The sequence below is a fragment of the Pteropus medius genome, unplaced genomic scaffold (genome assembly GCF_902729225.1).
Source record: "Pteropus medius unplaced genomic scaffold, Ma_sr-lr_union100, whole genome shotgun sequence".
Classification (NCBI taxonomy): Eukaryota; Metazoa; Chordata; class Mammalia; order Chiroptera; family Pteropodidae; genus Pteropus; species Pteropus medius.
In genome coordinates this window covers 7,415,144-7,438,487 of record NW_024342467.1, presented here as the reverse complement: position 1 = coordinate 7,438,487, position 23,344 = coordinate 7,415,144, and the positions used below count along the sequence as shown (strand labels likewise).

Below are 23,344 nucleotides of genomic sequence, written 5' to 3'. Positions count from 1 at the left end.
ACACTGTACATGGACCCTGCCCATCAGCCACTTAATAGCCATCTTCGTAATCATACAAACTGTCCAAGTATCACAGTACTGGTATTCAAGTAACTCTCATTTTACTTAATAATGGCCCCAAGGCTCAAGAGAAGTGATGCTGCCAATTCAGATACGCCAAAGAGAAGCCACAAAGTACTTCCTTTAAGTGAAAAGATGAAGGTTCTTGACTTAATAAGGTATTTTACCATCTCACATCATCATCATCATCAGAAGGGTGAGTATAGTACAAACATATTTTGAGAAAAGAAACCACATTCACATAACTTTATTACACTATATTATTATAATTGCTCTATTTTATTGTTACTGTTGTTAATCTCTTACTGTGCCTAATTTATAAATTAAACTTTATGTTAAGTATGTATGTATAGGAAGCACAGTAAAATTAAGTACCGGTACTATCTGTGGTTTCAGACATCCACTAGAGGTATTGGACTGTACCCCTCAGAGATAAGGGGGAGACTAATGTAAATACAAAAGATTTGTTTTTATTATGACTATCTCTAAAAGATTATTTGCTGTTCAAGCAAAAATAGTAATATAGTAAGGGGATTATAAGATATGCAAGAAAAACAGAATAGGGTATGAAATAAATTTTAATGTGTTTTCAATAGCTACTTGAAAATTATAAATTCACACAAGAATATTTCAGATTTGCTATTCTAGAGAAATTAAAACTGTAACCATTATTCTGAAAACCCACTCCATTTGGCCCATACTTTCCCATTTGGCTTGAGTAGTCTCAGCATTATACTTTCAAAAACATAACTTAAGTTGAATTTATTAAATTTGTTTTCACAGAGAAAAAGTAGTGACTCTAAAAGGGTGTTCTTGTTAGTAAACAAGTTAGCTCACAAGGTTTGAGAGTGGCTTTTGCTGAACTTTACAATAAAAGCAAACAGTTACTGTTTCACTGCAATGCTAATAAACTCAACAAATATTTATCTTAACTTTTAAAATGTGCGTCAAACAGATAAGAAGGAGATTTAAAAATATATTTATAGCACAAGTCACAAAAGAAAGTTTCCTCCCTCACTCCCGCAACCTGCCTAAAATGAAAATTTTGCTAATGTACATCATTAGGGATTTTAGGAAGGTTAGGGGAAGATAACGCAGCAGTATTAGCGTCTTGACATTAAGAAGCAGATGAAAGCAATCATAAGACCAAAGCACAACTGTTGATTCACGAGTGCAAAATTCTATATATTGTTACTGAGTTTTTCTCCTATTTGGTGATATCTATTCAAAAGCATCTCTGCAAGTTCTCAAGCTCTGTGCTGGAATGAAAATAGAAATAAAGAAATACAGAGGAGATGCATCTTTTGGTTCAGGAAAAAGTAGATTCCAAGATGAAATTCTACTATAGACAAAACTGCTTTGGAAAAGGAGTTAACTCGGCCATAAAGTATAGTTTACAGTCCTTTGTGTGTATAGCCCTGAAGAGAAATTCTGATGCACACTCAAGTTTGGGAACTACTGCACTAGACAAAAAAAAAAAAAAAAATGAAAAGGCAAGTCTCCATGCTGAAGTCTGTCCATTCAAATTCTGCCATTTAAGAAAACAACAATTTCCAGCAGTAGAGAATGAGTGGAAAATGCTAAAGTATTCTGCTTGTCAGCAGAGTTTATTCCAATTTATTTGAATAGTCTCTATAAGCATTACATATTACTAGATTCAGCATTCTTGAAAGAAATGAGACAATACATGTGAACATACACAACACCAGGACTCAATAAATGTATGATGGATTTTAATCTAAGTCTTGCTCTGGAAGTGCTATAAGTTGCATAAAAGACTTGGCCACTTATAGGAAGCAATTCTTGCCTTTCTAAATGGAAAATCCTGTTGTATTGATTTCATGCATTTGACACCAGCTGTTATGGCAGGGTTACATCTTACATAAGGATTGAGTTATCGTATGTTTAAATGTATATGATATGTCTTCATTCTTCTCCTGCACCAGAAAAAGTACAAAGACAAGAAAAGTAAAAAAAAAAAAATGAATAGAAGAGAAGGAATATTCAGAGGCATTTTAAGAATATAGTAAATTTGAAATCTGTTCACAATATCAGTAGACATTAGTGCATCGTATATAGGCTAGCATAGCATAAACCCCATTTTATACAATGATGATGATGATGATGACATAGATAACCCAAGTTTAAATGGCTTATTTTAAAAGAAAAAGATTAAAACCGTGGAAAAAACACCAGAAAAAAACCTGGGCAATTTTTAAAAAGTGTATGTAAAACTTCCCTGAGAAAGTGGTCAGTGTCAGGCCTCTAGACTAATAAGAAAATGATTTTTTTTTAAACCAGATGGTGGGATGAGTGAAGGAATGACATACAATATTGTTGGCCATTTGGGAGAAGAATGAAACCAATTTGATGGAATATGTTGCTCTGTGTATAAAGTGAGATAACTCACTTTATCCATCCAATAACAACATCCAATTACAACCAAAAAAAATGTAGTAATGTTGGAGATATGTGTGGGCAAATAAATTTGAGAAAGGAGTCATTATATCTGGACCTGGGCTGCCTACCAGCCACATGACACTATTTTATAATTAAAATTAAATAAAATTCAGGCACTTGGCCTAACTACCTACATTGCTCAAAGGTCACATGAGCCTACTGACTGTGCTATTGGAGAACACAGAAATAGAATATTTCCATCATAACAGAAAATTCCATTGGACAGCACTGATTTATACAACTGTTAGAAGTGCCTTGTATATAAAAGATATGATCTAAAAGAAGACACACACATGTGCACACACATATAAAGCTTATGATTCATCCATTTTTTTCTTTCAGAACATTTACTGAGTATTTCTCATGTAAAAGTTGCTATGTTAGGCATTCAGAGTCCACAGATTAAAACGAAATAGTCTCTGCCCTCAAGGAGCTCATAGTGCAGTAGGAAATAATGACATTTAAACGGTTTGGCCAATCAGCAAACACCTACTGGGTACCAACTACCTGAAATGCACTCAGTGCTATGGAAGAAAATAAAAAACAGTAAGCAAGTTCTCTCAGCCATCAAAGGGCTTTCAACCTAGTTAATGACATACAATGCACAGTAAGATGTAAAATGTTTTAAGTAGCGATTAATATTTGGGACTATGTACTTCAAACTGAGATCCATGAAAATTTTTTCCCATTTTAGGTGTGCACTGAGATGATAATCCAGAAAAATAAAATATATACAAACGTATTCTAATTAATATCTGAATAATCATCTTAAAGCTAAATATGGCCCCCAAATTTTCATTCCAGTGTTTGCTGTTGGTGTTCTCAATCACGCATTACTAGGAGAAGGCCAAATAACGTATAATTTGCTAAATAAATAAAGTCTGATTAGAAAAAAGGTGAAGATGAATGGCGTCATTATGGAACACATGGGAACATAGACATCCAAAAGCACCTGCACTGTATGGTTAAAATCATCATCGTTTGAAAGTGAAGCTGATGCATGCAACCAATCTCTGTGCAGTTTCTGCCCAATCTGTTCTCTCCATTCCTGCCATCTTTGGATATGGCTTACGCATTTGATTCAGAATTCAATAACTTCACAATGCTAATCACATCTTTAAGAGATCAAAAAGATGTTAGAGTTCTCAGGTGACATCTCACTAAAGCTGACATTTGAAGATTATTTACTGGTAGAGTTTTGGTCATGTATGAAGTCTGATTGCCTCGAACCAGCAAACAAAGACCGCGAGTTAATATCGTTTTCATTTAATCTACTTTTTAAAAGGATGCTTTCTGCATTTCTATTACTATGAACCATAGAAACAGATTAAATAAGAGCAAGATCTGAGGCTACATCTTCACACTCTTTAACCCTACACGGGCAATGTAATTTAATCGGTTTTGCTGTTCGCAGTTAATATTCACTCACTGGTTTTTGTTTTTATAATTTGTAAAAAGCACTGTATTTATGTTCCTACATACTTAAGCAAAATGTTTGATAAGAATAACTTAGGTTCACAATGTATAGAGCAGTAGTCTAGCTAAAATCAGACCACGTCTCCCGTGATGTTTCATTTGGAGAGGGTGCCCATGAGGAAGCCAAACCTTCTCCTGCCTCCTTTCCACCTAAGCATGGGAGGCCACGGATGTGTAGTGGGCCACAGAGGAAATGGGAAGAAACCACAAATACATATGTAAATCATTCCATATATTAAATATACTATGATATTTCAAAAGTATAAAGATGCTGTTCTGGGTAATAAAATGCAAATTCCTAGTTCAAAGACTTTACTCATAGAGTAGCCTTTTTTATTATGGATTTCTCAATAAATTAACACTAAAATTCAACTTGTAAGCCTGTGCGAACCACTGCCATCGTCCGAAATTACTGTGGGAATTCAGAGAAGAGTGAGATCACAGTCCCACGCATAAATTGGAGGAAGCACCACAGAAAAGGAGGAACATAAGTTAGGCCTAGAGGAAAAGGAGCTGAGAAGATGCAGCCTCCTAATGGGCACACTCTCCAAATAAAACCCAAGAGGAGCAAAAGTCTGATTTTGGCTAAGAAATGGCCACTGATAGTTCTGGAGGTAGCAGGTTCAGAAAATGCACTGAGAATGCTTGGCTGAAAGAAACGCTGCTATTTAGTATTCTCAACAGCAGGTGAAAGAAGCTCAATTTCCTGATCATTTATTGCCTACCTAACATAATCCCAGAAAAATCAGTGGTAGAACGGCCTCAAAAATGACTTCATGCAAGAACTGAAAAACTGAAAAGCTGTCATTGCTTGTTCTTTATCTACCACACACATGCACATATGTGCATGAGCGCTCACACGAACACGTGCACACGCACAGGCATCTTGACTTTTCTTTACGTATTGATTTATTCTCTTAGGCTGACTGTTCCCATCATCTAAAATCTAAGCCACTTGCTAGCTCCAAGTTTAGTGCTTAAATCTTTAAAGCAGTAAGTCAGGGGGTGGCAAGAATTAAAAAGGTAAAGGTAAGAAAGATAGACTAGGTCCAATCTATCAGAGAATCTGGATGCCATGCCAAGAAGTTGGGGCTTTTAGAGTCAAATCTGGCCTAAACTAAGGTAGGAAATCTAACACGAAATCTTATGTTCTTTGTCATGTGACTATCTAATCTTCATACAGAATTCATTTCTATACAAAGAAATAAGTTTATTTCAAGAATTCCTGAGCTGCAGCTTACTCTGGATTAGGTTATTATAGTCTATAAGGTGGAGGGTGGTCAACAAGTTTCCTTATGGAGAACAGTCTTACTGGAGAAGAGCCCAGATGAGGCCATCCCAATACTCCGTCTTCCTGTCCAGAGCGGAGTGTGGTCTATAGGAACAGACCTAACCTAACACAACCCAATTACAGTGCTCTGGGGTGTTCAGGTTGAAATGTTTACATTTTGACTCAAATACCCAGGGAAATCTTAAAGTCTTTCTCACTCTGTGCTGGAACACAGGGCACAACTCAGTAAAATTAACAGAATACAGATGAGTCTCACGCTGAGCTTGTATTTTACAGCAGAGCAGCAAGGGGATCTGGGCCAATGATTCTGATCAATGGAACTAGATCCATCTAAAGAAGAGATTTAAGTACATACGACAGAAGAGGAAAAAAGTAGAATATCTATGAATAGGATACAGAGGCACCACAGAGTAGAAAGGGAGACTGAGTAATAGAAGAAAAAAGGAGGAATGTCTGAATAGACTTTTCAAGTAGATCAAAAACCGAAAAAGCTATACAAAGAACCCAATGGCCAAAGAGGCAATGAGAATTCATGTTTCCTGACTGAACTTAATAGTGGAAATCTACATATAGGAGAGAAAGCAGACACAGAGCTTTTGATTTTAGCCAAAATGATAAGTAGAAATAAAAAAATACACGGCCTCCACTCCACATTCTTACTTTTAGAGAAAAGAGAGAGACCTATAATCTGTACTTTCTGCGGGGGGCGGGGGGGGGCGGGCAGGAGAAAGGCATGATACAGCATACTCTCTCACTCCTCTCTTCATCCCTCATCTTCCAGTATCCAGATGAATGAAGGAACCCAAGAGCAACTGTAGTGCTGACAGTCTCTTCAAAAGAAAAACAAGCTCTTCTCCTGGAAACTTCACTTACTACTTGTGAGTATGGGATGCGTACTAAAAGACGGTGGGCTTTGAAGTCGGACCTAGATTTCATATCCTACCTGAATGACCCTTAGCAAGCTATTTGACCTTTTGAAGTCTCCATTTACTTGGAAGGAAGATGGGGGAAAGAACTAGGGATATTTGAACTCAGTTGCCAAATATGAGAGGCAGATTAGAAAAAATTCATTCCTGCAAAGTGCTTGGAGCAACAAGCTGTGCTTAACAGACCCCCAAGTCCCTACACAATTCACCAGACATTGGGCAACAGATGTACAGTGGATCTGAGATGGTCTCTGTTCCCTCGTGTAAAATAATGGGAGGCCAAGCTGTGGGCCTCCAAACCTGTGCTGGTTCTCTGAAAGAATTGGTGACACCAATCCCTTAAAAATATTTTCCATATGTAATACAGTAGGGACTAATTAAGTAAAATCCTAGGCTAACATATGTGCTAGTGATTCATCGTTTTAAATGCTTCTACTCCTTTCTTACCACCACCATTCCTAAATGGAGCTTCACTACTACCATTCTCTTAAATCCTAGAAGAGTATTCTTTCCAGGGAGTTGCATGATTCCAGCTACTCTCCGATTCAATCCCATTTCCAAATGGTTATCATGCCTATCCTGGTCAAAAACCTCAACATTTCATTAAGCAATCACTTGCTCACATTTTTCCTCTTTCTTTCCTTCAGCAGTGGACATTCGGCATTCCTGTTGGCCATGAGCAACTGAACCCATTATTACATATGGAGAATCCTCTCCATTATTATACAGAGCCTAACTTCCACTATCGAAGCTGGTGTACCAACAGTGACAGCAACACTATCTCACAGAATCAGTTCTCCAGAGTGACCATGAGCATTGTTTCTGACTGAGTAACATCTAAGCCATACATGCTAACTATCCCAGAGATTCTAGGAGTTTGTCGATATGGCTGACACATCCTAAGGTGGCCTCCAATGAGTCATGCCCATGTATAGTCTCCTGCCCTTGAATTTGGGTAGAATATGTGACTTACTTCTAAACTAAAGAATATGGCAAAGGTGATGGATGTTATTTGCTTGATTAGATTATGTATATGACAAAAGTGATGTCATATCACTCCTATATGTTACAGAAGAAGGAGATGGGTATGGACTAGTTTGAATGGAATAATGATGATTGTTTTATCATTCTGGAGCAAGAGATTTTGAAAGCTGACTTTAAAAAGCTAAGCAGCCATGTTATAAGAGTGCCTGTGAGAAGGTCACATGGCAAAGAACATCAGGCAGCCTCTAAGTACCTCTGATGGACAGCCAACAACAGAATGGAGACCTCAGTCCTACAACCATAAGGAGATGAATTCTGCCAACAATCGAAGGAAGCTTGGAAGCAGATTTTTCCCCAGTTAAGCCTCTGATAAGACTGCAGCCCTGACCAACACCTGGTGAGAACAGAGGACCCAGTAGAGCTATGTATGGACTTCTAAGCAATGAAACTGAGATAACATATGTGCTGTTTCAAGCTGCTAAATCTGTGATAATGTGTTACCAAACAATAGAAAACAAACAGAGTCAATATCCTCTACTACATTAATTTAATGCTTAAATTAACTGAAGTTAGTTTCAATGACTTGCTACCAAATATCTTGAGTGATATTCGAGTGACCAAATCTTATCGTTCCTTCAGTGGCCACTTCAAATTCCACTCATCACTATTCCATTAAAACTAGACTAGAGCACACCCATCTCCTTCTTCTGTAGAAATAGGAAAAAAGTACAATTAACAACATGCTCAACTTTTCTCAGTCTCACTAGCAACATGCTGTACTCTCTCCAGTGCAGCAAAGAATATAAAGAATAGGAGTTTTCCTCTCTTTGGAGCTCCAAACAGAATTAATTACAGTAAAAAGTAAACCACACTTGAATAGCCACTTCTTTTAGTATTGCACATTCAAAATGATTTAAATAAGCTCCTATAAACCGTACATTAGGGAAAAGGACAGTTAAAAATAATAACTTAATAGAGAACTCCTGGTACTGTCTGCTTATTCTAAAGTGTTTAAAGTATTTTCATAAAATACATGTGAGCTTGCATAAGATTATATATTTCTATGAAAACACAATGCTTTCTTCTGTATTGAATCTAACAATACAATATCGGAAGTCTATCACATTGGCTGTTACAAATCGTGTAGGCAACTGCCCTAAAAAAATTCTTGTAAGATATGAAAAGAGAAGGAATTTGGGAAGATGAAGAAAATGTCATGAGTATCTTCTCTAGATAAAAACAAATTGCTCTATTTTTTCTTTTTTTTTTTAAGTTTGATTTAACCAGACAAGAGGTCTATATGGACAGATATGACTAGATAATTGTATTAATCCTCTGTTCCCTTTGATTTCTCTAAGTTCAGCTGTGGAAGCAGAGCCAATAAGAGAAAGTGGATATCCTGACACCGAGGACAACAATATTCCTAATCCATATTGGCTGTCTCTAGAGTGGATGGTCCATTGCAGTCCTCTGTCAATACTTTCTCAAAAAACATATTCTGAGTTCTCTCACCGGTGAGCCTGATGATCCTCGAGCTTGAGGATTTTAAAGAAGCTTTGGCCAATAAAAGGGCAGTATGTAGCTCATACGATGGGGCCAGTGGGGGCAGAAGGATGAGAAAGAATGGATACTCCTCAGCGGTATGTATGTATGTTTTAGCACTAGCTAATGCAGTCACTGTTCTCGCCCATCAGCAGGCCAACAGTAAGGGCTTATTCCCTTATTACTATACTAACTGATATAAAATCTTAATCTGCACATCTACGAAGTTAAGCACTTTAAAAATCTAGGAATGTATAAATTTATGAAAATGTCATGACATAGCTACCAGAGAAGCTTGCTATTGTGAATAAGATATAGGAAATATAAATGTTATTTTCAGCTTCACACTCACTAGTGTGTGACCTTGGATTTATCAGTATACCTGCTGCCTCTTTCCAAAAATGATAACAGTATATCGTCCTACCTGTTTCTCCAATGTTTCAAAGAATCACTGAGAAAGACACAAGTTATAATAACAAGCTGAGAAACATTGTACTTATCTCTGCATGTGTGCAATAAAAATTAAGTATGATGTCTTTATTAAATGGGAAGGGCTTCAAACAATAAAAGCCCCTGCCAACTTAAACATTAATATAAATTAAATTTTAAAACAAACAAAAAAATCCACTGAAGAAAAGTTTAAAGACACATTTGGATATAATAACAAAAACTGTCCATAACTACAATATTTCACTAATGAGAAGGTACAGATGCTACATACAGAAGGATTTTATAATGTCCATATGTTTCTCAAATGATTATCCTTGTTAGCTATTTCTCCATAACTCTATTTGAGAACAACCTACACCTTCCCCACAGAATGGGTATAAATTACAGCATGACATGTTATAATATTTAAACAACTTCAAAATAGAGTTAATTCTAATAAAAAGAAATGGCAGCAATATAACCCTAAAACAGCCTAAGATATTAATACAAATCTGAGTTTTGTGTATCATCTAAACTAGTAAACAGGTTATCTGGTCAGTTGGCTTTATGATTTAAAACTCCTTAAAATCCAAATATATTCGAAATATACCCTGAATACATATAATAATTATTTATAAATAGTGGTAATAACTTCAAAAAGCAATCCTGTTTACTATAATACTGGGCATAATAATGGTCACAAAACAATCACAAAATTCTATGACAATGTATAAAAATATCATTTTAATTTCAGGAGGGCCATCATTATTTTTACAGAAGATGGCAGTTTAATACAGCAAACACTCTCTAGCCAAAGAGGGTTTGGTTTGACTTTCTAATAAAGGCCAGCTTATCAATAGGCTAAACTGCAGAGGGAAAGAAACAGGAAGACTAAAGTTAATTAAAAAAAAAAACTTTCTCTCTTAAACATAATTTGGTACTTAATTTAAAGCTCTTAACTTCCTTCTGCACAACCTTATGTGCATCTAACAGGTTTCATTCTGTAGAGAAGATAATCAATTCAGAAGGAGAGCTGGGAAAGCATCTCTCCCTCTAGTTGCTGGCAGCCTTATACCAAAGGTTAGACTCAGCATTTTCACCCTACACGCATCTATTTGTAACTGAAACATATATGAAAACATTCGTTTTTTTCCCCCCCACACACAGAAAATTATGTATTCCAATAAAATGCTTCTCTTCCTGAGATTTGTCTCATTGAAACAAAATGGATGAAAATAAATTAAAAGAAAGTTTTACAATTGACTAAATTATTTGTCGTTTTAGAAATACAATATTCTTACTAAGCATTTTAAATGCAAATGCTTTCCAGAAGGCACAGCAGTGATTTGGTGTTTGGGTAATTAAATTGGTCCAAACTGGAACAGTGGTTTAAAAGGAAAAGGAGGACTAATTATCTGTGGTAAAAAGCAAGTATATTAAACAAGAAATTTTCAGTCACAATAATTTCCATAATAAACATCCAAAGTACCAAAGAGTACTTCAAAAGCTATCCTTTCCCAACATGATATTTTAATTGTCCTCATTTACTAACTGCAATTTATTCTGTGCTGTTATTAATTACAGGATTAAAAAGATTTCTAGAGCATCAGAAAATAACATCCAGACCTTTTCAAATGTCAAAATGTTTTCTTTCTAAATAATTTAAATTACTTTTTCTTTAATATGGCTTCTCTATATACTTATTTCCTTTTCCTAGATTTCAATAATGCTTGCAAGATTTGAAAACCTTGTACTCCAAATACCTGTAATTCCCAAATCTTACCCTTTATAAGAAATAGCACCCCAAGAATACGCAATTGTATAAGCATTGTTATACCCTTTGGAGAGAAAAAAATTAACTCTTCACTTTCTTTTCCAGTTGAAGTTAAACTTTTTAAGCCTTTCTTATGCCACTCCCACATTTTACATACACACAGACACACATAATATATACACATAATGGGATATCTGTAGATATCTCATTTCTCATAGATTTCAAATGTTAGTTACCTAATCTAAAAGTTCCTTTTAGCAGATTACACACACCTCCCTCGCAGGGAAAACAAACACGACAGATCCTCCTGAAACTGGAGCTAGGAGACTCACTAGAGAATTTCCAATTCCATATCACAGGAAGCGCGTCCTCAGCTCCCCGCCGCAGGCCACCTCTCCCTGACAACCGTGCCTCGGATCTGGAGAGCAGCTCGGTCACATTCGATCACAACACAGACGCACAGGCCTTTTACACCAGCACCTCTCACTGCGGACAAGTGGGCGACGGCTTCAAAACCAAACAAACGTTGCCGGCTAGGCGCCTAGGGAACGCCCCCGTCCTCTCCTCCCTCCAGTCCCCACTGTGACAGTCTCGGACGGCGTTTAAGTCGCCAGTTTACCTTAATAAGCTTACGATTCATCACTCCCCTTCCACTAGCCAAGGAACGGCTTTATCTCCCATCCCCCAGGCTCCGGAACTTTTCTTAAAACCCAGTATTCTGATATATAGATTTGGAACTGAAGTCCCCCACGAAACATCAAAGGTACCCCCACTAAGTATTGCTCACCTCGAGCAACACGTTGGCAGTACAACTTTTCATTCATAACTCGACTCCTGCATAAATTGGGTGTGGGAGGTTAGGGGAGGTCATGTAACCGACCCCTCGCCTAGGCTTGTCTAGCAAATGTAAGGGTCTACACCAAAAAGATCACCTGGCACCGAACTTCTTGCAAAGGTTCCGCTAAACCGCCCAACCTCTGGGTTGCGAGATTCAAGGCAAGTGGCGTCGGGGTTCAGACTGGGATGCTGTTAACCTGGGGAACCCGGGCAGGGAATTCAGCGGCGCATCCAGGGGACACTTGGCTCCCAATTCCCAGGGCTTCCCCCGAGCACGAGCCAGGGACCGGGCTCTGGTGCCACTCACCTCCGCCCGCTCCTGCTGAGCCTGTCGCGCCCTCTTTCGTCCCGCTCCGGCGACCCCCTAACTTCTACCTCTTCTCCAAACAGCCATCTTTTGAGAAGAAGAGAATGGCGAAGCAGAAACCAAGAGGGGATTGAAAGTTGACTCAGGGACCGCCGCTGCTCCGCCAGCAGGGATTTAGCGGCCGCGGCAGGCGCCGGAGGAGGCGACGGAGGCGAGCGCGGCGGGAGCGGCGGGAGCGGCGGGAGCGGCGGGAGCGGCGGGAGCGGCGGGAGCGGCGGGAGCGGCGGGAGCGGCGGGAGCGGCGGGAGCGGCGGGAGCGGCGGGACCGGCTCCGTGCGCGCTGCGCGGTGTGCGGGACGCGCCACCGCCGCCGCGGTCGCGGCGCTGGGGTTGGAGCTCGGGAGGGCGGCAGCGCGCGGCTGCGAACTGTGAGAGCCGAGCCGGTGGCGGCGCGCGGAGGATTTACTAAAAATAGCAACTCTTGGGGAGGAGGTGGGGCTGGGGTAGAAGGAAGACGGAGGGAGGCCCGGCGGAGAGCCCCGGCGCGTCGGAGGCTGGGCGGGACCGGGTGGGAAGCGGGGCAGGACCGGCGGCGGGAGCGCGGACCCAGGCGCTGCAGACCCGCAGGCCCGGGAGGCGCGGTCTCTGGGTGGGGACGAGGGTGCGGGGACTCCTGGGCGCGCCGTGGAGGCCCAGGAAGGAGGCACGGGCGGCAGGAGGACCCAGAGAGCTGCCTGGGGTGGAGCAGAGGAGACCTCGGGGCTGGACCAGCGAGTCTTCCGAGGGGAAGGACGGGGGACCTAAGACTTGGGATTTCTGAAGCCAAATACGCCTGCTCGAGGCGCAAGGTGATGGCCAGGCGGCCAGCGCACACGCTCCTCCTGCCGGACCTTTCGGCAGCCCGTGGCCGTGACCGCGGATAGTGTAGGGAAGGAGCCCGGCGGCCACCGCGCCTGCCCTCGCTCCGGGTGCCTGGCGGCTCAGGTGCGCAACACGCAGCACCCGCGGAGCCGCAGCTCCGTGACTTTTTGGGAGACGAAGGGAGCGTTGTGGGGCGGTACCTGGAGCGTCATTCAAGGGAATTTTAGAAGAAAATGCTACATTTGGGTTTTGGGTTTTTTTTCTTTCTTTCTTTCTTTTAAGGGCCAAATGGGAAATGAGAGGAAACATAGTGACTGCTAACTGGAAACATGAGTTGGGTTTGTTGGGTTTAAGGCTGAATGGAGAGCACCATCCGCTCTGAAACCAATCGTGGCAGAAGGGAGGCAGTTAGTAGGTCGGAAAATTTCTGAGGTGGTCCACTTCAGTAGTTAGTATTTTTACTTTGTGGATTTTTTTTAAACTATTATCTTAGTCTACACTAGTATCTCGAATACCTATAGAATCCTTTAAAAAAGGTAGAACACCGAAAGACATTTTTAAAAAAGTATAATCCTATCCATACTTGCCTCATGTTAGCATTTGATCAAAGAAGCTAATGTTTATGGTGTGTGTAATTTGCCCTTCAAAAGAATTAAAGCTAGTGTCTCTACGTGTACGTTTATATTTTCTTCTTCAGCTAAAACAGGTGGTTCGTAAATTATACCAGGTGCAAAGAACAAGAGAGACCGAATCCAGTGCCCTCGGTTTTAGAAGAGGGAACCTGGATCCAGAAGAGTAAAGTGATTTGCCCAAGGTCTCATAGCTAGTGGCAGGGTCCAGATTAAACCCTAGGATTAAAGTCAAACTACCAGTGTCATAAGACTATGATAACATGGACAATAGCATAGGACACCATAGTGGTGTGGTGTCTTGTGATTTAATTTCAAATACTTCAGCATTCATAGTAGAATGAAGGCGTATGATAGTTAGATTTAGCCTTCACTTTGCTCTAATGGAGAATTCACAGGGATGGTCAACTATCTTTTTTACTTATTTATTTTAATTTATTGGGGTAACTGGCTAATAAAATTACATAGGTGTCAAGTGTACAATTCAGTAATACAGCATATGTATGTTGTAGTCTTTGTTCACCACCCAAAGTCAAATCTCCTTCTGTTATCATATTTGACCCCTTTTACCCTTATCTATCTTTCCCTCTGGTAACCACTATTCTGATGTCTGCGTCTATGAGTTTTTGTCGTTTGTTGCTTCAGTTTTATATCTCACATATGAGTGAAATCATATGGTTCTCAACTTTTCTGTCTGACGTATTTCACTTAGCTCAAGACCCATCCATGTCACAAATGGCAGTATTTCATCTTTTCTTATGGCTGAGTAATATTCCACTGTATATATGTACCACATCTTTCTCCAGTCATCTTTCAAAGGACACTTTGGTTGTTTTTATGTCTTGGCCACCATGAACAATGCTGCAGCTAGCTTTAAATAAAAAAGATAGCACTCCTAAGGCTGTTGGTGCTAGAGCTTCAGTTAGTTTAACTTTCTGTCTACACTAGGGATTCTGTTAATTAGCATGATGAATCTCTGTAATGAGTCCTCAATGGTGGAATCTGTTTTGTTGACTAAACTATTTTGGAGCTACTTCTCCTTTGCATGTGAAAGCAGTATAAGCAGATATAAACATCTAGTGACCTTTTGCCCTTTACTTTCCAAAATGGAGTCCTTTCTGAAATGGTCAAGTGTCCAGTCTTTTTTTTTTTTTATGATTCATTTATGTACTACTGACTGAAATGAAACAATTTTTTCTCTATTGTCTCAAGAAAACCTTTTTTTTTTTTAAGGAATCAAAACATGTTTATTCTTAACTCCTGAAAAATCTCATCATGTGACTGTGTGTACAAATATATTTAAATATATATACATATACTTTTTTTAAAAACCTCTCTAATATTGTCTTTTTTTTCATGCACCAACACTAAATCCTAGGGTCTTCTCAGAATGCCTCATCATGATCAGGTGTGGTTGAAGTGTGGTTGAAGCACAAGAAAGGACAACTTGCTGTGATCTCACAAGATGTTTGTGTAATAAAGGCATGTAAGACAATTTGAACTGGAACTTGTATTCACCATTTAGAGAGGTGGTATAAGAAATAGTTTTTTCTTTCACTTATCTCTATTTATGTCTACCATACCTAGGTCATTTTACAACACTGTCTTCTTCAGCATTCTCTTAGATATTTGAATGCTGACTTTGAGCAAGGCACTGGCTGGGTGTTACTGGAGATTCAAATATTTTAAGATATGATTTAGTAGAAAAGATTATAGTTTCTCTTAAAAGTCCTGATAAGGCTCCCACAGCTCTGTTCAAGCCTATATTGTAAATTTGTGATGTATTACAGTTTTCTGATTTTATTCTCTCCTCAATTGAGCTCTGGGAGGACAGAGGGAACTCATTCACATTTTTTTTGTAATTTTTTTAATAGGCTTTTTTAGAACAATTTTAGATTTACAGAGAAATTGAGAAGATAATATAGGGAGTTCCCAAATATTTACCCACTTACATACACAATTTCCCCTGTTAGCAACATCTTACATTAATATTGTATAATTTTTACAATGAGTGAACTAACATCAACACATTATTACTAACTGAATTCAATAGTTTATTTAGATTTCCTTAGTTTTTACCTAATGTCCTTTTTCTGTTTCAGGATCCCATCTACAGATTCCACATTGTATTTAGTGGTCATGTCTAGGCTCTTCTTGGCTGTGACAGTTTCTTAGACTTTCCTTGTTTTTGGACACCATGACATTTTTGAGGACTAATCATCAGGTATATTGTAAGTGGTCCCTGAATTGGAATTTGTCTGACATTTTTCTCATGATGAGACTGAGATTATGGGTTTGGGGAGGAAGATCATAGGAGTAAAGTGTCATTTTCAGCACATCAAATCAAGGGTACACACTAGCAACATGGTTTATCACTGTTGAAGTTGACCTGGCTGAAATAGTGTTTGCCAGGTTTCTCCACTGTAAATTTACTTTTTTATTCTCTCTTTCCATACTGTACCCCTTGAAAGGAAGTCACTGTGTGCAGCCCACACTTAAGGAGTAGGAGTTAGCCCTGCCTCTTCTAGGGCAGAATAATCTATGTAATTTGTTTGGAATTCTTGTGCATTCATTCCTTTTTTTTTTTTTTCTCCAGGGATCAACACAGTGCCTTCATCATAGCAGGCTCTATGGATTGCAAGATTAGGTTTAAACAGAATTTTTTCCCTTTTAGAAAACTGATAATATCTTCTGTATTTTAGCAAGGAAAAAATTCCTCATGCTAAGTCTCTATTTGTTTAACGTTAGGCATACAGGAGAAGATAAATGAGGTATTTGTTGGGATGATGACAGTAGAAGTTTTGTAGTTTTTCTTTATAGGGAGAAATACTGCGTAAATTTTATTATTGTTTGAAATGTTTGTGACAATCTCCCAGGAGCCCAGACTTCCCACTCCCTGAAACCCAACTTAGCCATATGACTTACTTTGGCCAATGACATATTAGCAGCAGTGATGTGTGCCACCTTCGAGCAAAATTTTTAACAGCCTTCCTGTGGTTCCTCCATTTCTCCTTACCCTCAGCCACTAGATTAACAATTTTCCCAGTTAGGACAACCCCTTTCAGAAATGAACACGGAAACTACCCAACTTACAAGGCCAGAGTCTATACACCCACCGTAGCATTTTCACATCATTTAGCCTTCATATTTTTCTTTTCATCACCAAGAAAAATCTTTCAGGACATTATTAGTCCTCTCCATGAAAGCTCCAGTTTTTGCTGACATCATGTTTTCCTAGTAGTCATTTCATTTTGAAAATAATTTTTCTCACGCTTGCTGATTATACTTCCTTGGAAGACTTAAGAGACTTTTATTTTCTCAATTAATTTTGTCAGTTTCTAGGTCTGCAGCAATGAAGATTGTATTGCTCATCATGTGTTCATGAATTCCCCATTGATGAGAGAGGTCTATGCAGTAATAGAGGTTGTAATGTGCCCCATTAAGGATTTCTTTCCCTTGCTAAATTTTCAGTGGAAACTGGATGAATATTCTGCCTCTATTTTTAATAATTCCTTTCTTATGCAAAAATGTATAGGTCATAGTAAGATTTAACCACAACCCATCGCTCATTTATGAAATACTGCAATTAGTCTCATAAAAATGTGAAGTGCTGTTACATGCATGTTAGCAGGCTGTCAAACCAAGTTCTTGAATTATGAAGGAGTCAAAGAAAAGCTTTTGCTTCTAATACTTTCATCATAAGTTTCTTTTAAAAAAATAATTTTCATATCCATTTTTATAAATATTTCACATTAAGGTGATCTATGTATCTCAAATCTATAGCTAATCAGCTTACATTTAAAGAAAATATTTGAAAATCTAAATGTATATTTATATATACATGCTTATATTTATACATCATATTGGCAAGTAAATTAAAGTTTTTATTGGAAAATAATTCCTAACAAGTAAGTTTTATGCCAATTAAGTCAGAGGAAGAATGTGAATAAATTAATGCTACTTTTGGACTAACCATTAAGTTATATTTCAGCTCTAATATAACGTTACCTTATGATATGAAAGTATAAATTTAATGTTGCCTTTTGAATTTAGGGTATCTAATTAGAGTTGCATAATGTTGCTTGCGATATGAATAAACATATACAAATTTTAGGATGCTTTTTTAAAGGAGTCTATTTTCAATTCCTCTAAGAGATAAGGTTCACTTTCAGCTGTGGAAAATCTAAATAACCAGTGGCTTGAACAAACTAAAATTATTTTTTTTAACACGGTAAGAAGTCTGGAGATAGGAAGCTACTTGAATTGGTTCGATGGCTTAAGATTAGATGGCCAAGGTTTTATGATTTTTCAAGACCTTTCTCTTATTTTCACAAAATGGCAGCTCCAGCCATCAAATCCAATTTCTCAAGGATAAGAAAAGGCAAAAGTGATGGAGAATATAAAAAGTAACACACATATCAAGGAAAACAGAGATTTCCCTAGAAGTCCCAAACAGACTTCTATCTAGTGCTCACTGGCCACAGCTGTGTCATGTCATCAATCCTGTCTGTAAGGGAGGCTAGGATAGCTAATTTTATGTCATATTTATTTATCTATTATCTTTTTTTCCAGTCTCCATACTCAAGAAAGACAAAGGAAGGAGAGTTTGAATAAGTGGGTGAACCAACTTATAATATCTGCTGTAGTCCCCAAAGTTAAGTTTTTTTGAAAAATTGATATAGACTGTACTAGAAATTTTTCGATACTCAATATTTTTAAAAAGATATCTGCTTTGTTAGAGAATTTTATAGATTCATAAATTCACTACATCTAACCAACTCAGTTTTACAAATGAAGTAACTGAGATCCAGAAGTTTTAAGTAACTTACTCAAGACCACAGGCAGATCTTAATTATTCCAGAATTCAGAGCCCTCTCTGATCTAATACACACCTTCTATGTCAACATCCTCCGCCCAGAGTAACCCCTTCCACTCTGCCATTTCTGTTTTAAATTTTTTTAAAATATGCCTTCTATCCTTTAACTTATCTCCTTCTTCTGAGCCGAAATTCTAAACACATATAAAAATTTTCCAGTGCGTTCAGTATTATTTAGACTAGTATTAAAAGACAATTTTATGTTATAACCTTTCTTTTCTGTAGTCTTATTCTAAATCTTCTGTTAATTTTGCAGTTGTTATTTCTGAAGAGCAAGAACGTTAGAATGTAACTTCCTTCTCTAAATATAATTGTAATTGCCTGTAAAGGAGTACAATCTTTTCTATAGTTCCTTGTGGCTGCCTAGGAAGACAGGATACATCCATGGAATAGTCTTAAGAAAATTCAAATTTAGAAAAAATTAATTTGGAGGATGATTATTACCAAAACATTATTTACATTATAATACTTTTGACCATTGAAATCTACAATCCTATACTGTTAAATATAATTGGAAAACGTGTGGGATTTTTTTAATTTATGAATTATTTTAAAATTTTAATCTCTATTTTATTGTATAATGAGCTCTTCTAGTGATTTCTAAAGTCCCAATTTTTATTTTCGTGCAATTCAAGAACACATGGAAAGCATTAAATAAATCGATTCCTATTATATATTTAATTCCTACATATATATACACATATATAAGCATTATTTCTTCTAAGCGAAAGAATAGCAATACATAGCTTTTAAGTTATCTGAGTGTCATTAGCAGAAAATTCTTTAAAAAGATTTTATACCTAAATATTCATAAATTGACATGTTACTCTGAACAGCATATCAACATATATGACAATGATGGAAAAGAGCAGCAGGTGGACTTGTCTTAGGGCTGGCACTGCTCAGAGGTCAAGTCTTTTAGTGGCCAAATGATCAACTTCACCATGAGGCCATAGAACACATATTTTACTCTATAAAAAAGTAACATAAATACCTACAGATACAAAGACAGTGAGCAAGTACACAACAGTCTGACAATGAATTCTGATGGCATGAGGAATGTATTAGCTTTCTTTAAAGTATATGCAATTACAAACATTCCCCCAAATCTCAAAGGTTTATTTTGTGCTTCTGAAACTTGTCCTTGATTGTTCAGCTGTCAGTCTCCTCCATGATGTGTCTGTTTCAGAGCCTCAACACATAGAGCACCACCATCTCAAAAGTATGTTTCATGGTAGAGAGAGCAAAGCTATGATGGACATGTGTACTGGCTCTAAAAGCTTCCCTTTGAAGTTGCATACATTGATTCCTCTCATATTTCATCAGTGAAAACGAGTCACTTAGCCAAGCCTAATCTCAAATTGGTGGGAAGTATGATCCCCTCACAGAGAGGAACTTCAAGTAGTACTGATAATAACATAATAATAATATTTATTCAGGATTTTCTATACACCAGGCACTAAGCTAGGTACTAGTAAATAGATTATCCCATTTAAGTTTTACAACAACCTTATAATTAGGGTACTTAAAATCGTCACCATTGATGAATAGAAAATCGAGACAGAGTAAAGTTAATTAATGCCCAGTTTCTCACTAATGTGCTGAAGTAGGATACAAAGTCCTACTCCACAGTTTACTGAATATGGAATACAGAAGACAAAGATGCACTATTGAGAAATATGAGGTAAACAAATGAAGCTCATGAGTCTTTAGCACTAAGTCAGCAAGTCCTAGTAATACACATATTTAGTAAACTTGGTTACTTGCAAAAGCAATCCATTCATCCCTTGCAATATCCATAACAGTGTGGAGAGAGACATTCCTAGGGACTGAGGCTGAGAAGACCAAGAAAGATAATGTCAGAGAGATTATATTTATTGAAAAAGACCAAAGATCAAGACCAAAGGGACCTCAGAAATGAACTAAGATGTGGATCCCTGGCTTTTCAGTCTAGTAAATTATCTCTCCCTGGTTCAGAAGGATTTGTGGTCAGAACTAAACGGATGTTTCTTTACTTGTCGTGATCTATAATAAGTATTATATACAATCTTAATTTAGTAATAGTTTTGTCTATAGTACATTTGTGAGTCATTCTCAAATGATGCTATTCTATCAAATCTGAAATTTAGTAGATATTGCTTTCAGCAATAATAACCATCACAAAGAACCATTCTGACATTGCCATTGGTGTTGTCATCATCATCATCATCATCATCATCATCATCATCATCATCACAGTCACTAACATTCAGTGGGGTTTAATGAGTATCAGGCGTTCTATTCTGCATGCATTATCTCAAGCAATCCAAATAATAACCTTTTGAGAAATGCATCGGTATCATCCATCTTCTGCACATGAGGAAACTAAGGCTTAAGAGGTTAAGTAATTTGCCTAAGGTCACAGAGCATTCAGATCATCAGGCATTAGATTCTCATAGGAGCACCGATCCCTGGTGCCAAGAAGGTTGAGGACTGCTGGTTCATAGGATCAATCTGTGAGTTTCTTTTCCAAACCTGGTGAGCAAGGATTAGATGCCAGGTGTGTCTGACTCTACATCCCAACTTTTACATTAGTGCTTGGGCAGTCACTTCCATTGTACACTTAAGAAGAGTAGGCAGGAATGTATAGAATTAAAGCCTAATTTACACAATTACATGAAAGGTATATAGAAGGCATCCCCAACCCCTGGGGCATGAACCAGTATCAGTCGATGGCCTGTTAGAAACCAGGCCACACAGCAGAAGGTAAGCGGTGGACAGGCAAGCACAGCTTCATCTGTATTTGTAGCTGCTCCCCAGCACTAGCATCACCGCCTCAGCTCCACTTCAGATCATCAGGCATTAGATTCTCATAGGAGCACCGATCCCTGGTGCCAAGAGGGTTGAGGACTGCTGGTTCATAGGATCAATCTGTGAGTTTCTTTTCCAAACCTGAAACTTTACACCCTTTTTCATCCCATCGATTCTTTTGCTATGTATCACATCAATCAGAATGAAAAAGATCTGAGGTTGATTATATTCTAGCACAAATACATTTTCATTAAGTTGCTTACCATGGGGAGGATAAGCTCACTCCTGTTACTATAGAATTGTTTCTAGGAACTAAGTATGAACGAGTAAGTATGTAATGCTGCTACTCACTTTTCCAGGTTAGTTCTACTCTTTCCCTACTAACCTAAATTGACTAAGTCCACTCTCTCTTGCTCCAACAGGCCCAGTTGCTTCTCCTTCTTCTTTAGTTCTTCAACATACAATTGTCCAGGTATGTCTACATATACACTTACAATTTAATTATCACTTAAACTTATCACACAAAATGTATATTTCTCTCATTCCTATTATTTCTGGGTTCCAATCCTTGTCCTCTTATACACAAACAAAGGGAAATTTTCTGTTTTGCTTTGTTTTGTTTTTAATTAAAAATTAAGTTAGGCTTTGAACATAAATCACAGTCTATGGTTAACTACTTACCTTGAATAGACAAACAGATGACTGAATGGATGAATAAATGAACACAATATTGACTGAGCATATTATTAAATTTGTCAATTAATGTTGAGCTCCGACCTTAACTGTTCATTTATGCTCTGTTCTTCATCACTGTGTCTTTGTGTAATTGGTAATCAGTAGTAGAATTTAACTGAGTCACATTTTCAGTCAAATTTCATTGTATTTTCAGTTTTGGAGTAATCAGACCACATTTTCAGATTAAAAGGAATATTTCATCTATTCCCTCCAGACCCACTCTCTTCTCAATCTGTCTCTGTGCCCAGAAGTTTGACCTCTATAGACTGTATCGCTTGGACTGGATTTTGTCAGTGGGAGGCTGAGAGACAGGTCACACCGTATTTAATCCCACCACTCCAGCCTTGCCTGCGAGGCCATAGTTTGGCAATGACTGTGTTCTTCCTCAACCTCCAGCTCCCACAGACAGAGCTCTAATGGGGTTCTATTCAGCTGCTGTCACCCCATCAGCACCTCAGGTCGAGGGACAGTAAGGACTTGCTGCTTTTGCTGGGCTTTACGCACTTCTCTATTACTTGTTGATGCCTCTAACACTGCCCATACCTTTTTAAGGAGTTGCTCAACCCTCTTTACCCCTTTGATTGTGCCATCTGTTTTCCTGCTTGGACTGTAATATAGGCTAAAAACCACCCAGACTAAGAATGAAGTTTTAAATCAGTCGACCCCAAAATGCTCTGATGGCAGCTAACATATATCTGTCACCATCACCAGAGTAAGGCTGGATAACTTTTAAGGACAGCAGGGAGCTCACCAAGGCCTAGAATTCCAAAGTTTCCCAAGAACACTGGATTTTCCCATCTAACATGATGCAGTGTATCTAGGATGTGTGGGTATTCCTCCAAGCTTTAGCCTCACCAATGAGGAAAGGATCATTATTTCTGTGTGTGTGTGTGTGTGTGTGTGTGCGTGCATGTGTGTGTGTGTGTGTGTTGCAGCTTAAGATGTGCATGTATGTCTTCAATGGGTATATCTAACACAATACTAGTAGTATTGACATGACGAGTAGCAAGTTGCATGGAAGTGAATTATCCATATAAAATATGTAAATTATGGACCAAAAAGAAACATATTTTTGAAGTACTTAGCACAGAAAACATCTTTCCATTATAGTATGTTCTTAGGGGCCATGATTGAAGAAAGTAATATTCCCATCAGTCTTCAAGAGGTATTCAATATTCCCAACCAGGCAAATTTAGAATAGGTGGTTTCACACCATAATGAGGTGTTAGGAGAACTGCAAGAAAAGGAAACTTCAGATTTGAAGCTAACTACTATATATATAGAAAAGGAAAAAATGTGGTTTATCTCCCATTTGGTTGCTTCATTAGCATAATGGCTCATGTCAGGACTACCAAGCAACTGAAACA

At 38.1% G+C, this 23,344-nt stretch overlaps 1 protein-coding gene across 3 annotated transcripts in view; it reads right to left on the bottom strand.

The window, feature by feature from the left end:
• Positions 1-12,329, bottom strand: part of HDAC9 (histone deacetylase 9) — an 829,181-nt gene extending 816,852 nt beyond the window's left edge. Inside the window, exon 1 of one of the 3 annotated variants that reach the window (XM_039862468.1) lies at positions 12,087-12,329. The gene's annotated coding sequence lies outside the window, so the exon portion shown is untranslated. Of the gene's footprint in view, positions 1-11,214; positions 12,033-12,086 lie in introns of those variants that run through there. The other 2 variants (XM_039862469.1, XM_039862470.1) reach the window with 2 other exon arrangements.
• Positions 12,330-23,344: the final 11,015 nt, after the last annotated feature.